The sequence below is a fragment of the Cervus elaphus genome, chromosome 2 (genome assembly GCF_910594005.1).
Source record: "Cervus elaphus chromosome 2, mCerEla1.1, whole genome shotgun sequence".
In the NCBI taxonomy this organism is placed as follows: domain Eukaryota; kingdom Metazoa; phylum Chordata; class Mammalia; order Artiodactyla; family Cervidae; genus Cervus; species Cervus elaphus.
In genome coordinates, this window is record NC_057816.1 from 6,888,306 (window position 1) to 6,892,618 (window position 4,313).

The window sequence follows — 4,313 nt, forward strand, 5'->3', positions numbered from 1 at the left end:
TGACTGAGCACACACACGGCAGAGGAAGTGAGAGGAGCTGACTCAGGGTTTTTTTTTAACATTTTTATTTATTTTAATGCATTTAATTTATTTGGCTGTGCCAGGTCTTAGTCTCAGCACATGAGATCTTTGACTTTGGCCACAGCACGCAGGATCCTTAGTTGAGGTATACAGCGTTTTAGTTGCACGATCTAATTCCTTGACCAGGGGTGGAATCCAGGCCCCCTGCGTTGGACTACCAGGAAAGTCACCCTGATTGAGGTTTTTAAAAGCTCCCTTTGGCTGCTGTGTAGAGACTACACTGGAGGACCAGGGTGGAAAGAGGGACCATTGTCCAGGAGAGGGACTAGAGGACTTGGGCCAGGGAGGCAGAGAGAGGAAAGAAGAGGAGAGGTCTGGAGATTGAGCCTGGGCCCACCCCCATTTAGAGATCAGGAGAGGACAGGGAAACAGCCATGGACGTCGGACAAGAGAGGCTGGCAGGGAGGAAGTCAGCCCAGAGAGGGAGGGCTCCCAGCCAAGTGAAGTAAGTGTTTCAAAAAGGAGTGGGTGATCAGCTCTGACAAGAGCCACTGAGAGGTCAATGCAAGGCTGACCGAGTGAACTAAATTTGGCAACCTCACTTGTTCCCTAGGCCTAACTCCAAAGACCAGACGTAGAAGGTGCATTACAAACGTTGGCTATTTAAATGTGGCTAAGATTGGCCTCAGAAAAATATTCTTTCCCCTGAGGAACTTGTACCCTGTTATCTCTGGCGTGGGGTAGGGGGAGCGGGTGGTGGAGCTGAGTTACTACATCTCCCTTTTTGCTTTGGCTCCCTGGAAGCTCAAAGCCAAATTTGATCTGCAGATAATAGAATGCTTTATGTGTGCATGCTAAGTCACTTCAGTCAAGTCCAACTGTTCGTGACCCTACGGACTGTAGCCCCCCAGGCTTCTCTGTCCGTGGGGATTCTCCAGGCAAGAATTCTGGAGTGGGTGGTGCTGCCCTCCTTCAGGGGATCTTCCTGACCCAGGGATTGCATTAGCATCTCTTTCGTCTTCTGCACTGGCACGTGAGTTCTTGACCACTAGCACCACCTGGGAAGCCCAGAGTGTCTTATGGGCTTTACTTAATAATAGACCTGCATATTTATATCTTTATGTTCTTGCTCCAGATCTTCACATTTTCTTTTCAACTATCTTTTCACATTCCTGAGTCTCCATTTTTGTTTTAAGATTTTATCTTCTTTGTTCTTGTCAGAAGTTACCTCACTTACATTGGAAATGAGGCAGGTATGCAAATTAATTCTACCATTCAGCAAATATATGGCGATGACTTATACTAGTTAAGTTCCTTTGGTTTGCAAATGACAGAGCTAAATTAAGCCAAAAGGATAAACAAAGTAATTGGCTTATTTTACTAATGAATAAAAAGGGCCTGACCTCAATTTTGCCTGGATTGAAAGGCTTGAGCCCCTTTGCATGTGTGTGTGCATGCGTCTGTGCGTGTGTGTATGTGTGTGTGCGTGTGCGTGTGTGCCTGTGTGAATGTCTTTCTCTCTTCCTCATTTCATCGTCATTTCTCCCTCTGTGTTGGCTTCATTTTCTCCAATGGGAGTGTTGGCTGAGGGCAGCACCAGATTGCTGTCCTTGGACCTTTGCCACCAGAGTAGCGAGAGGACTCTTCCCAAATATACAGGTAGCAAACCCCAGGCAAGGATTCTGACATTTCCTGCCTTGAGTCTCAAGGCCACCCCTGGACCAATCACAGGGACCTAGTGGAACAAGGACTGTGACCCGCTGAACTGTGGTACCTTCTGGGTAGAGTGGGAGGAGCGGTGTTCCAAGGATAGAAAACGGTATGGAGTTTCCTCAAAAAAATTAAAAATAGAACTACCATACAATCCTGAAATTTCACTCTTGGATATTTATCCAACAAAAACTAAAACACTAACTCTAAAAGATATATGCAGCCCAATGTTTAACACAGCACTATCTGTAATTGCCAAGATATGGAAGCAACCTAAGTGCCCATTGATAGATGAATGGATAAAGCAGATGTGATACGTAAATAGATAGATATTGACAGATACTAGAATATTTGCTAAGCCGCTTCAGTTGTGTACAACTCTTTGCGACCCTGTAGACTGTAGCCCACCAGGCTCCTCTGTCCATGGGATTCTCCAGGCAAGAATACTGTAGTGGGTTGCCATTTCCTTAGCCAGATATTAAAATATTACTCAGCCATAAAAAAAAAAAAGAATAAAATCTTGCCATTTGTGACAAGATGGATGGAACAGAAAGGTATTATGCTAGTGAAATAAGTCAGACAAAGAAAGACAGATACTGTATGTTTTACTTCATGAAATCTGCAAAAGAAAACTAATACAACAAAACAGAAATAGACTCACAGATAAAGAGAGCAAACTAGTTGTTGCCAGAAGAGAGTGGGGTGAGGGGATAGGCAGATAGAAGGGGATTAAGAAGTGTCAACTGGGCTTCCCAGGTGGCTCAGTGAAAAAAGAATTCCCCTGCCTATGCAGGATACTCAAGAGATGCAGGTTCAATCCCTGGGTTGGGAAGACCCCCTGGAGGAGGGCACAGCAACCCACTCCAGTATTCTTCCTGGAGAATCCAATAGATAGAGGAGCCTGGCGGGCTACAGTCCATAGGGTCACAAAAAGTTGGACACAACTGAAGTGACCTGAGCACACATGCTTGCAAGAGGTATAAACTACCAGTTATATATGTACATATACATGTATACACACACACAGGTCAGTCCATGGGGTCACAAAAGTCAGACACGACTGAGCGACTTCACTTCACTTCACACGCACCGCCCCCCCACACACACACACATATATAAAGCTAACAAAAACCTTGGGACTTCCATGGCTGTCCAGTGGTTAAGACTCCACACTTCCAATGCAGGGGGCACAGATTTGATCCCTGGGTGAGGAACTAAGATCCCACATACTGAGGCATGGCCAGTAAAAAAAAAAAAAAAAAAAAAAAAGTCAATAAAATAAATGTCACAAGGATGTAATCTATAGCACAGGGAATATAGTCAACAATATTATAAATAACTCAATATGGTGAGTATCTATAAAAATACCAAACCACTATGTTGTATACCTGAAACTAGTACAATATTGTAAGTCAACTATACTTTAAATTTTAAAAGGGGAAAGTTTTAATTGCATTAATTTTTACAAGGTTGGGGATGTGATGTGGGGTGACTTGAAGGCAGAGGGTCAGGGCAGACCATAGTACAAAAACATGCTTATCATGTCTCTATAACAGATATCCTACAGATGCAGATATGAATAAGATAAGCCTCCCTGCCTTGAGATGGTCACAGACCAGTGAGGGAGGTAAAACATGCACACACAGTTGTAATCCAAACCACAACATGGGCAGAACTTTGGAAGAGGGATGGGCAAAGGACTTGGGGAGTTCAAAGGAGAGAGGACTTCTGATTCTGGCCACAAACAAGTCAGGTGGATCCTTTGGCTGCAAACAACTAAGAAACTGGATTGTTGTTGTTAAATCGCTCAGTCATGTCCGACTCTTCATGACCCCATGGACTGTAGAATGACAGGCTTCCCTGTCCTTACCATCTCCCAGAGTTTGCTCAAATTCATGTCCATTGAGTCAGTGATGCCATCTGACCGTCTCGTCCTCTGTCGTCCCCTTCTCCTCTGCCCTCAGTCTTTCTCAGCATCAGGGTCTTTTCCAATGAGTATAAGAAACAACCCTGCTTTCAGATGCTAGAAAACTGGTAGCACAGGACTGTAATCCCCGAGGAAAGGGAAGCAGGAATAATTCCCAGAGCTCACACAGGGCTAGAAATCCTTATAAGATTCTCTCCAGTTAAAGTAGAGAGATTTCACTGAATACTTAGAAAATTCAGTAGAGAACCCAGAAGAGCCATGTCTTAGAAGTGAACCTAAATCAGCCCCTAATGAAGGCTACTCTAGACTCACCATTCAGGAGCTTGTAACAAATCTCGAAATGATCAGGCTAACCCAGGAGTAACAACCAAATTGCCAGGAAGAGTCCAACACTCTTTAAAGAAATTCAGTGAAATCCAGATCAATAACGTAAAATTCACAATGCAATGTTTGGCGTCCAGTAAACAATTAACAGATATACAAAGAATACTCTGATTAATAACCAGGAGAAAATATCTGTCAATTAAAACAACCCAGAAGATGGCAATACTCTCCGTACCGACTTAACTCAATCTCTATTGAAATCTCAGCTGCCTTTTACAGGAACTGACAAGCTGATCCTAAAATTTACATGCAAAGTCAAGGGGCCCAGAGT